Raw genomic sequence first — 13561 nt, forward strand, 5'->3', positions numbered from 1 at the left:
CCTCGTTTTGATTTCATCAATATTTGTACGTATGTGCGTTAAGCAAGTCAGCAAATGTGCGATTGGTTATGAGTAACCCGGTATGTATGTATGTGTGTATTTGTTTTTAAATATTTTCTTCTTTTTTTTTCACTTTTATTTATGCTACGCTAGTCCGTAGTTTTGTCCAATAACTATTTTTATGAATGAAAATCCATTGTTCACTTAAGCGTGTTGTTTTTTAGTATGATTTCATATTTTACATAAGCTTACAATGTAACGCACCCAACACAAAAAGAGTACGCTTAGCAAAAAAGCTCGAAACAAATGTTTTTATTTAGTTTTAAGTAGAAGGAAACTGCACCTAAATATTTCAGTCAACAAGATATATACTGCTCGATTTTACTTTATATAAGGAATCGCCTTAAGTCTTCTTAGTAAACACTAATCACTTACATATCGCACAACCAGATCAAAAGCTAATTCAGAAATCTGCAATTTCGAAGTTATGAGTACATCCAGGCTTCCCTCCTACCACACCGATGGTCCTGGTTTTTCTAATCGGGTCGCCCCTCGGAAATAATTTGGCAAACACTTCGAGTGTATTTCTGCCATGAAAAGCATTTCAGTGAAACCTCATCTTGACGTTCGGAGTCGGCATAAAGCATGTAGGTCCCGTCCCGCCAAATTGTTGGAAAATTTGGAAGAGAATCTCGGCCTGAAATATCTTCGGAGGAGTGATACTAAATAGTGAGATGGGGCTCGAGTCCACTCAGCAAAGTTTTTTCGTCCAATTTAATGGCACACAACTGTCCGCGTATATATTACCACTACAGTGTCTTGGCGAAAGGATTAGGAACTAAGTACAAAAGGAGGCCCGTACGGAGTTTTTAGCACCGTCTAAGTAGAGCAGTTTAAGGATACAATAAAATCTAGAAAGATAAATTAAGGAAGAGTAAATAGGCGTTTTTCTAGGTGCTGTAAAGCAGACGGAGTTATTTTATAACATAGGTCCTGGTTGTTGTTGTTGTTGTATTAACAATAAATACGCTCGCCGAAGGTTTTGGTCCTTTACCGGCTATAGATCCGGTACGTTCCGGTAACAAAGCACCATTAAGGTACTAGCCCTACCATCTCGGTAATGATTAATATGACCACATTTCACCTCCTAGGCCAGCCCGCCCTCCACTCCGTATTTCCATGAGGAACTTGAGGTCGCGAGAGCCTCGACTGCTAAATACATGTATGATACATTTATATTTATAACAGGATTTCCTTCGCGTAGGTGAGGTTGATAACTGTGGTGCGGAAGCTTTGTATTGCGCTTATTAAGCCCTTGAATCGCCATAGGTCCTGGTCTTTGATGTGGTTTTTCAGTTTGTCCGTTAGACAAACTTCTGATAACAGTACGGACCCACTCAGTCTATGTGGGGTCCTCATGGACCGGGCAGTTTAACCTAACCCAACCTTTACTAAGATAAAATGCCTAGTGGTTTGTTTTTATTAAGTCTATTCCAACGCCTTTTGAGCAATAATCTAGCTTGTTTCCCCTTTTAAGAGTATAATTTTAATGGATGGCGTTAGAGGCACAGCGGTTACAACTGGGTTAAGTGCATATATTGCTGACGAAGCTAGAGTATCTTTGTCTCATACTATAGCGTTAATGGAAAAATGTTTCGGGAACCCGGCCATAAAATGGCTGGTTACAATTTTATTAAGTAAATATGTGGAACTGGCATCTACAGTTGAGTCTGCTGTTGTTGTTGTTTCTGTTAATTTCTAGACCTGCTGCGCATAAATTTTACACAATTATTACTTATCTGACAGATGCACATGGCGCATGCTTAAACCATATGCACGTACATTATAATCTGAGTAAAGATTGACAAACCCATGCAGAGAGCATAAATTTATGCTGCGAGCAAACATAAACCTATTTACACACACAAATACACTCGCACATAGCTATGCGCCTGCTAATCCCTCGTATACATATGCATAAATATGTATGTCTATGCGGTAAAAATAAATATGGAACGATTCAATGATAATTGAATGAGTTAATATAAAAATAATCTCGGAAACGATAATCTTGATTTATTACGGCAGCGTGCAAAAGCATTTTGCTTAAATGATGAATTAATAAATTATATGTGCGTATGTATGAATAGGCATGACTGCGGTATTTAAATTGAAGTGCAATGAAATATTAATGCAAATAGATTTTATTTTAAAAAATATGTGAAAGGGATGCTTTTTAATTGAACTAAGTGTGTTCATTTGTTAATAACATCACCACAAAAAAAAATAACTTGCCGGTTCTTGAAATGCGGCACATGCATTGATATTATTTTTGATGCTCTAATTCCGAAACCGCTACCAGAATTTACTTAATGGGCCGTAGCTTGAAAATCGGACAAAATATCACTGCTGATTGAGCGTTTTCAAGCCTAAGCTCGAACTGGAACCAGCTAAGCCAATTCTAATAGCGTAGTTGGTTTCAACTCATCAACACGCATCGGAATACACTTGACGAATTACCAGATGCGACATTTTTTTTTTTTTTTGAATGGTGGTGTAATAAAACAATGCCAAAATGCAAACAGTTTTGTAGCAAGAACCCGAAAGCTAGTTGAGGAGGTGTTTAATATATTTTGACTTCATCATTGTCTTCAAAGGCAAAGAAAAATCCTATTTTTGATAGGCTCAGTAGCACAGCTATATTTGTCTTAATACGACTGAGCTCCATTCAAAATAAGTGAATTTATCATAAACGTGGTAACATCTCACATCAGTAAATAAGCTTATAAGTTGTTGTCAAAATCTGCGAGTTACGTTAAGCGTGAGTCCCGTTTGGCATCACACTCGTCTAACCAGAAATGTCCCCACTTAATCATTTTTAAGCCACTGATATTCCCATACACAGACCGCGGGAATATTCTAAGCCTCTTTTAAGCCACTTGGGCGAGTGATTTCCTCTCGCTTTTGCTGTCGTTGTTGTTTTAGCAACCACTCCTCGAAGATTTAAAAGATCGCTGTCGTTCTGCGTCACATAACCTGAACGAAAATATAATATTGAGAAAAAAAGTCATCTTGTCTGCAGACCAGCTATCACTTCCCCTGCGTGTTAGGGGTTTTGGAATATACCGGCGGTAGGTATGCCTGTGATAAGAGGCAACTAAAATACCAAATTGATTCAAGGGGTTGTGTAGCGCAACCCTCTCAAGGTGTTGCCAGCGCAATATATAGCTTCTCCAACCCAATTTTCAACCTCACCTACCCATAGAGAATCCTGTTTCATTAACAGCCGAGGCTCTGGTGACCCCGAATTCCTGATGGATCTAAAGGATGGGAGGGCAGTATGACCTAGAAGGTTGCATGTGCTCATACCAAATTGTTCCCGAGATGGTCGGGCTAGTACCTTTATGGTGCTTGTTACCAAAACGTACCGGATCTGCATCCGACAAAGGATCATCAACATCGATAACAATCCGCAAGGCCTACAACAACAACAACAACACCAGCCATCACTTTTTATGGGTTTCGTAAGATCGTAATGTTCTATCTACATCGATTAATGGGGTCTAATAATATAATTCTAGTTGAAAGAGTCATCATAGTCTCCCATATATATACATATACGAGGATATTCACAAATAGTCATAGCACGTCATATTTCATAAACTTATAGCCATCATAAATTTTTCATAGGCTGTCCTGCCCGAAGATTGGTTTTCCAACGTTAATAAAGTGATTCCTTTCGTCACTCTCTATCCCAATCTATTTATTTTATCTTCCACTTCTCTTTCTTTTATCTATCCATTCCTTATCCTACTCCCAAACTCACTGCCACTCCCACTTCCACTCTCATTTCCACTCACTCCCACTCTAAGTTCCACTCCCACACTTGCTCCCATTCCCACTAGCCCCTATAATTCCAATATCACTCCAACTCCATTTTCCATTCCCACTCCTACCCTACTCCCTCTGCTACTCTCCGCTCCCTCCCTGTATACTCCCACTAACACTTATATTTTTATAACCAGAAAAATACCGTGAAAATTTGGCCAAGATCGGAAAAAATGCTTTAAACGCCCATAGGACACACACACACACATTAATTTTTATCAAAAAATTCTAAAGGTTAAGATGTTTTGCGCTGATCCCCTGATACTTGGTAAATCTACTCCTCGCTGCGAGATGTAATCCTTCTCTCGTAGATCGCTCTTTGTTTGTCCTTTATCCAGCTAATTAAGCTGAACTTGAGCTGGATTGAGTCTTGTTTGGACCAAAAAGTATACTCAATCTCTCATCCTAACATAAGGCGCTTCTCTTACATACGAGAGGCAATCTTTGCTCTACGAACTTACTTTGCATTTGATTTGAAATTGAAATCCGACAAAACTTTTTTTTCGAATATATTAAAATTAATAATGAATTTATTTATTAAAATATACGTAAGTAAGGAAAAGCATAAAAATTATTCATGCAAATTTAGTTTTTACTTTTTATGTTAACTAAAAAAGGGCAAAAAGAAAAACTTTTGAATAAAAATAAACTAAATAAATGTAACGGAGTTCAATGTCAGTGCGCTTGGTGTAGTACATCCTTATTTAAATGTATGTATTTATGTATGTATGTACTTACCGAAGTGTTTGCTTAGCAAAAGTTGAGTGTGTGTGTGTGTGTATGTTTGAGAGCAGTAAGTCGATACTCACACGAGTGAGTTCACTTTTTGATTGCAACTTACACACATGAACGAGCGAGTGCAACTAGCTGTTAGCTGCGGGCAGGTAAAGGAAACTAAAAAAAAAATATACGAAAAATAGAAATTGTTAAAAAATAATAAATTACACATACTGCACAAGTCGGAAAACTGAATGTCAGGTAGAGTACTACTAAAAGCTAAGCGGAAGAGGTGTGCATACTTCATATGTATGTATGTATGTAAGTGCACTGTTTTATGAATATTTCAGTAAGGGTGCGCCATTCGCTTGTGCCGTCTGCGAACGTCAAAAAGAAAGTTTTATTTTTAAGCTTTGAAAACACGCGCACACACATAAATACAAATAATAACGAAAGGGGAACATTTTTGAAAAAAAAATACTTGTAACTAAATATTTAGAAACTTATTAGTAATTTACGTACACAAATGTGGATCATTCCATCTTAACGTTTGCAGTCTTTACCCCTTTTAGCCAAATATAATACGTCAGAAACGCAATTTTTTAATCATCATACTGAAAAAAAAATTTTTTAATTGCAAATAAAACTTCAAAAATTAAAAAAAAAATTAGGTCTGAAACTTTAAAAATGAAAAAAATTCAAATAAGAAATATTTGTTCCGAAAAAAATAAAAAAAAAATTGATGAAATTTTTAAACATTAAATATCTATAAAACCGACAAAAGATATATGTTTGGAAAAATAAATTGTAATAATTCGAAAATTTGCGGGGTCTGAAAAATAAAAATAAAAATTTGTTTAAAAATTCTATAATTTTTTTTCGATAAAAAATTGTTTTTATATGTACATATTTTCTAAATTTTAAAAAATTTTACGTTTTTTAAAATCATGAAGTCTAAGAACCAAATACATTAAAAACATTTGTTCTCAAAATATTTAGATAAATTTTAAAATGTTTGAAACTTGAAAACTCGAAAAATAAATGTAGAAGTTAAAAATAAAAAAGTTTTCAAATTTATTTATTTTTATTATTATTTATTAACAAATTAAGTAAATTAAGGTGCTAACATTAAAAGAGAATTAATTGCCAGGGCTATCAGCTCTTTTACGAATTTAAAAAGTATAAAATTATAAGCATCTTACGAATTCCATAACTTTTTTTTTTTTTGAAGAAAAGTTTACAAAAAACGAAACAATTTTAAATTTTTGGAATTAAAAAAATTTTAACAATAGAAACAATACATGAAACAAAGTCAATTCAAAATGGTTGTTTATTAAACATCAGATATCTACAAAACCCATAAAAAATAATTGGTTTGAAAAAAAAATATGTTAAGAAGATACGAAAGCTTGGAAATATTTGCAGAATCTGATAAAAACAAAATTTTCTTTTTACAAATCTTATAATTTTTTTTTATAAGATATGTTCAAAATATATGAAATATAGATATTTCAAAATATTTATGCAAATTTAAAAATTTTTAAAGTCTTGGAACAATAAAGGCAAAAAAACAAATATTTGTTCCGAAAAAAATTTAAGAAAACTCAAAAAAAGTTTATTTTTGAAACTTGAAAACACTACAAATTACAAATGCCAAAAAAATTTTTCTTTGCAAAAAGAAAATAAGAAAAATTATTTAAAAAATCTCAAATAACAAACAAAACAATGTATATAACCAATTTCATTGAGAGTTTATTAAATTTACAAAAAAGTTAAATTTCAAAAAATAAAAATATTTGCAAAAATAAAAATAATTTTTATACATAACAAACCGCAGTTTGTGTTTTGACATACAATTTTTTTTTGTGTGTATAAAATCGGACTTGGTCTACATAGTTATGACTAATTCTTGGGCTAAACAATGTTTGTTTTAGTAGAAAACTACGCTAAAAACTGCAGCAACACAAATACTAATATTCATAAAAAATATATTTTATTATTCTAATAAAAGAGTTAAAGAATTTCAAAAAGCTTGAAATGATTTAAAAATTTTTTATGGTCCGGAATGAAGAAAACCTACAAAAAAATAGCTTCAAAATTATTAAGAATTTTTTTCTTGGTTTAGAAGTAATCAAAACTTTTGCAAAATTCGAAACTTAATCAAATAAAATTAAGGATTTACAAAAATAAGGAAATGTTTGAAACCTTACAAGTTTTGGAATTTTTAATATTTTAAAATTGTACTTACATATATACAGACATATATTTCGGCAAAGAGTTAAAAAAAATATCTAAGTTCTGCAAAAATAGCGCAATTTTCTCAATTTTTTAAGTTTCCATGTATTTTAAAGAACTTTTTGCACTTTTCTTAATTTTGAAAATTATTGACTCATGCTTTTGGTTACTTTCATATGGAATGCCCCATACACGATATGTTTACACATATGTTTGTACAAAATGTAAATATAAACTATAAATAAATAAAAAACGTGAACGTATATTTCAATGTCAAGCTCTTTCACGACTGCGTAGGATGATAGGACGTGCTTAAGTATCGCTATGATTTCATATATTTCCATTTCATATTCTTGCATACATACTCACATACATCTCTTACATATATACAATCTTATTTTTATTTTAATTCGTCCGTTTTATTTAAATACTTTTATTTTCCACGTCAATAAATTTTGTTATATGGTACAACAAATTGGAAACTTTGCAATGAAACCCAAAGCAATTTTTTCAAATAATTCATGTAGCCTATTTCAAGGCGCAATCGAAATGACCAATAAAAAAGTTAGCCTGTAGAAAGCTGCTGTAATTAAAATAAGGAAGGAAGTGCTGATGGACATATGAAATAATTTCAGGAAGTTGATGATGCAGGATGTACGTCAGTATATTTCATGGGCAAATAGCATGAAGGTGAAGCATTTGATGATGGTTTGCAATGAAAGGAAAACAAACAAGAATGACAATAATTAACTTATGCTTTTGTTTTACGTAGAAGGAAATGGGAAGAAATTAATTTTTAAAATTTATTTGAAGTGTTTTTACGGTGTGATGGTAGCGTACTCCGCCTGCCATACCGTATGCCCTGGGTTCGCACTCCGGGCAAAGTAACATCAAAAATTTTATATATAAGGTTTTTCAATGAGAAGAAAATTTTTCTAAGCGGGGTCGCCCCTCGGCAGTGTTTGGCAAGCGCTCTGGGTGTATTTCTGCCATGAAAAGCTCTCAGTGAAAACTCATCTGCCTTGCAGATGCCGTTCGGACTCGGCATAAAACATGTAGTTCCCGTCCGGCCAATTTGTAGGGAAGAATCAAGAGGAGCACGACGCAAATTGGAAGAGAAGCTCGGCCTTAGATCTCTTCGGAGGTTATCGCGCCTTACATTTATTTTTTTTAGTCTCTTTTTTGAACCCAACATTAGAAGAAAAATCAGCTAAGCCATTTGAATGTCCTCTCTGCGATCGCTACTTCATTGTGGGCTAGGATTTCGTATTCCCACTACAGTTCTCCAAGCAGAATCCAAAGAGCATTTATTCAAGATTGATATGTACCTTGCACCATGTTCAATACCGTTATAAAAATTTTAGAAAATATATTGACATATATCGAATTCGGACCAAACAAACACCTTGTTCTCTATAAACGAAGGGGAGATCTAAGCGAATTTTCTTCTTAACTATGTCATTTCCAGCCTTAACATTCAACATGAAGTTAAATGATTTTTCTATGAGACGTGCAGCTTCTGACCTCTCTTCTTCACATAATATATGCCCCTTCAACCCCTTCTAGCTACCCAATGCTAATGCAAACATTGAAACTGACACTGGATAATGACGTTGCCCAAAGGCAATGCTGAATTTTAAAAAATGTTCAGCTCCCATGAAACTATTGACTTTAACGACCCAAGTGTCACATATGCACATATCTACACATAAGCATGTGCTCATTTTCATGTATGCATGTATGTGCTTGTACAATATGGCCTATGTCACCGGATATGCCATCAAAGCGCTTTGTAAGTTTAATGATATTTTACATTTGCAACGCGTTGCAGAAAGACTTACGGGGATATCTTGCACAAATACAGCCGTAGATATGTTTGCGAATGTATGAAGCCTATACGTTTGCTTTTAGAAATCAGTTTTCTTATTTCTTGAGTCATTTTTTGGTATTTCCTTAACGAGTAATGAATTTAAGTATTTGTAAAAATATTTATTTAGGTTGCATAAATTTACTTCTGCATGAAGTTGGTCAATCTTGATTTCTGCCAAAGATCGGGGAACGAATATGAAAGTACATCAAATGTAAGGCATAAGAACATCTAGACATCTAGTTTATTGGATACATTAAAATCCATTTTTTAACAGAAATACAAATGTTATCTAGGAGAAGCTTAGCTTAACGTAGCAAACATTTAAGCACTTGGTAAACTTATAAAGACCCTGTAATATATTCCTATGATTATAATCGGTACATTCCATCGAAATAGTCCTTCGATGTCGTACTGACGTGACATTCAACTGAAAAACCCGTAAAAATTTTAATTAACGTGACTAAAATCAACTAGTTTTTTGATTTTTTACAAATATGCTCTACTGGTATCCTCGTCTCTGCCAGCGTGGAACTTTCTCTTTTGAAATCTGCCAAGTTTTGACTCGGTCCTTGAAAATTTCTGAGGTGCACCTAAATGTATGCCTTATCCTTAAATCCTATGCTAGTATTTTATATTTTTTTAACTTCTTTTTGCAAAAAATGTGAACTTTTGCCCAATTGTATTGGACGATTTAGCTCTAATGCTCATGAAAAAACCTATCCAAGCCATTCATACACAAATTAACCGCCACTCATAAATATTATACGCAATTTGAAATTAATGAACCTTAAAAATATTTACGTCAATTAAATTGACAACTTTACGTCAAACAAAAGTTTTGCGTCATTCTTTACATCATTTGAAATGTTTTCTAATATTTTCCATGTCTGCATTGGACAGGCACTGGCAGCCATTGAAGCAAATCACATAATGCATGATTGACTTTTGTATTATTTAAAGTATTGAATATATTTCGTTAAAAATTCAAATGCATAGTCATTTTGTAGGAAAATGAGAGAATCAAATTTTTGTAAATTTTTTTTTGCGTAATTTTTTATTAAATTTTGATTAAAAAAGGTTAGCCATCATCACAGAAAAGTAACAGCCATTTATTTTATTATTTTATATAATCAACCGCCACCAACGCGTTTGTTTGTCGTAACATTTAAAAAAAAAATTCGTGCAAATATTGCAAATGCAGCTTTATTTGAAAACAAACAAATGTTGACAGCTGTCACTGGCGTAGTAAAAATTTAACTTTATGCGCCTAAAAGTATGTCAGCGTATATTTGTGGCTATTCAAAAATTATTTGTTTGATTTTACAAAAACTTGAATTTATTAGCTCAAAAATAGTTGTATTGCTTTAATAAAGTGTATTTATTTGCGCAATAATTTATTAATCAACGAGCTACATTTTCAAATGCACTACAATATGTTGTAAGCATTTTAGTTTTATTGTTGCTGAAAGTTTCATAATTTTTTTCATTTTTATTTTCCACACAATCTAGATTGTACACATAATAACTCATTGATTTATTCAATTTAAATTATTAAACTGTGCAACAATCAATAAAAATTTCACTAGAGGCGTGTTCGAAAAATAGAATACCACATATACTCAAAAAGGAAATTCCTCCCCTTAAATTATACAATATTAATAATGGTAATAATATTAAAAATAGACATTTGCTTTGCTTGAATGCGCCTACTTGCTAATTAATGATCAGATTAACACGATAACAACATACAAGCTGAGTTCTTTAGCAAAGAAAAAAATAAAACAAATTGTTGCATACTTCAAGGGGCAAACCCGCTTTTCTTTCTTTGCGGTCTTTCACAAGCTTTGTAAACAGTTTAGTTGTAAAAAAACGTGTAGTGAAATTTCTCGTTGAACAACTTTCTAGATTTAATCCTGTAACGAAATCAGAAAAACAAATACGATCCCTGGAGGTATGCAACACATTTTTATACTCAGTTGAGCAGAGCTCACAGAGTATATTAACTTTGATTGCATAACGGTTGGTTGTACAGGTATAAAGGAATCGAGATAGATATAGACTTCCATATATCAAAATTATCAGTATCGAAAAAAATTCGATTTAGCCATGTCCGTCCGTCCGTCCATCCGTCCGTCCGTCTGTCCGTCTGTCCGTTAACACGATAACTTGAGTAAATTTTGAGGTATCTTGATGAAATTTGGTATGTAGGTTCCTGGGCACTCATCTCAGATCGCTATTTAAAATGAACGATATCGGACAATAACCACGCCCACTTTTTCGATATCGAAAATTTCGAAAAATCGAAAAAGTGCGATAATTCATTACCAAATACGCATTAAGCGATGAAACTTGGTAGGTGAGTTGAGCTTATGACGGAGAATAGAAAGCTAGTAAAATTTTGGACAATGGGCGTGGCACCGCCCACTTTTAAATGAAGGTAATTTAGAAGTTTTGCAAGTTGTAATTTGGCAGTCGTTGAAGATATCATGATGAAATTTGGCAGGAACGTTACCCTTATTACTTTATGTCTGCTTAATAAAAATTTGCAAAATCGGAGAACGACCACGCCCACTTTTTAAAAAAAATTTGTTTTAAATTCAAATTTTAAAAGAAAAGTTAATATCTTTACAGCATATAAGTAAATTATGCCAACATTCAACTCCAGTAATGATATGGTGCAACAAAATACAAAAATAAAAGAAAATTTCAAAATGGGCGTGGCTCCGCCCTTTTTCATTTAATTTGTCTAGGATGCTTGTAATGCCATAAGTCGAACAAAAATTAACCAATCCTTGTGAAATTTGGTAGAGGCTTAGCTTCTAGGACGATAACTGTTTTCTGTGAAAAAGGGCGAAATCGGTTGAAGCCACGCCCAGTTTTTATACACAGTCGACCGTCTGTCCTTCCGCTCGGCCGTTAACACGATAACTTGAGCAAAAATCGATATATCTTTACTAAACTCAGTTCACGTACTTATCTGAACTCACTTTGTATTGGTATAAAAAATGGCCGAAATCCGACTATGACCACGCCCACTTTTTCGATATCTAAATTTACGAAAAATGAAAAAAATGCCATAATTATATACCAAATACGAAAAAAGGGATGAAACATGGTAATTGGATTGGTCTATTGACGCAAAATATAACTTTAGAAAAAAACTTGGTAAAATGGGTGTGACACCTACCATATTAAGTAGAAGAAATGAAAAAGTTTTGCAGGGCGAAATCAAAAGCCCTTGGAATCTTGGAAGGAATACTGTACGTGGTATTACATATATAAATAAACTAGCGCTACCCGACACATGATGTTCTGGATCACCCTGGTCCACATTTTGGTAGATATCTCGAAAACGCCTTCACATATACAACTAAGGGCCACTCCCTTTTAAAACCCTCATTAATACCTTTAATTTGATACCCATATCGTACAAACAAATTCTAGAGTCACCCCTGGTCCACGTTTATGGCGATATCTCTAAAAGGCGTTCACATATATAACTAAGGCCCACTCCTTTTTAAAATACTCATTAACACCTTTCATTTGATACCCATATCGTACAAACAAATTCTAGAGTCACCCCTGGTCCACCTTTATGTCGATATCTCGAAAAGGCGTCCACCTATAGAACTAAGGCCCACGCCTTTTTAAAATACTCATTAACACCTTTCATTTGATACCCATATCGTATAAACAAATTCTAGAGTCACCCCTGGTCCACCTTTATGCCGATATCTCGAAAAGGCATCCACCTATAGAACTAAGCCCCACTCCCTTTTAAAATACTCATTAACACCTGTCATTTGATACCCATATCGTATAAACAAATTCTAGAGTCACCCCTGGTCCACCTTTATGTCGATATCTCGAAAAGGCATCCACCTATTGAACTAAGCCCCACTCCCTTTTAAAATACTCATTAACACCTGTCATTTGATACCCATATCGTGTACAAAATTCTAAAGTCACCCCTGTCCCACCTTTATGGCGATATCTCGAAAAGGCATCCACCTATAGAACTAAGCCCCACTCCCTTTTAAAAAACTCATTAACACCTGTCATTTGATACCCATATCGTATAAACAAATTCTAGAGTCACCCCTGGTCCACCTTTATGTCGATATCTCGAAAAGGCATCCACCTATAGAACTAAGCCCCACTCCCTTTTAAAATACTCATTAACACCTGTCATTTGACAACCATATCGTATAAACAAATTATAGAGTCACCCCTGGTCCACCTTTATGTCGATATCTCGAAAAGGCATCCACCTATTGAACTAAGCCCCACTCCCTTTTAAAATACTCATTAACACCTGTCATTTGATACCCATATCGTACACAAAAATTCTAGAGTCACCCCTGGCCCACCTTTATGGCGATATCTCGAAAAGGCATCCACCTATAGAACTAAGCCCCACTCCCTTTTAAAATACTCATTAACACCTGTCATTTGATACCCATATCGTACACAAAAATTCTAGAGTCACCCCTGGCCCACCTTTATGGCGATATCTCGAAAAGGCATCCACCTATAGAACTAAACCCCACCCCCTTTTAAAATACTCATTAACACCTGTCATTTGATACCCATATCATATAAACAAATTCTAGAGTCACCCCTGGTCCACCTTTATGTCGATATCTCGAAAAGGCATCCACCTATAGAACTAAGCCCCACTCCCTTTTAAAATACTCATTAACACCTGTCTTTTGATACCCATATCGTATAAACAAATTCTAGAGTCACCCCTGGCCCACCTTTATGTCGATATATCGAAAAGGCATCCACCTATAGAACTAAGCCCCACTCCCTTTTAAAATACTCATTAACACCTGTCATTTGATACCC

At 34.1% G+C, this 13561-nt stretch overlaps 1 protein-coding gene across 12 annotated transcripts in view; it reads left to right on the forward strand.

The window, feature by feature from the left end:
• Nucleotides 1-13561, forward strand: part of Appl (amyloid-beta-like protein) — a 262090-nt gene that overhangs the window by 195286 nt on the left and 53243 nt on the right. The window lies entirely within an intron of this gene.

The sequence above is a fragment of the Eurosta solidaginis genome, chromosome 4, assembly GCF_040869045.1.
Source record: "Eurosta solidaginis isolate ZX-2024a chromosome 4, ASM4086904v1, whole genome shotgun sequence".
NCBI classification, from domain to species: domain Eukaryota; kingdom Metazoa; phylum Arthropoda; class Insecta; order Diptera; family Tephritidae; genus Eurosta; species Eurosta solidaginis.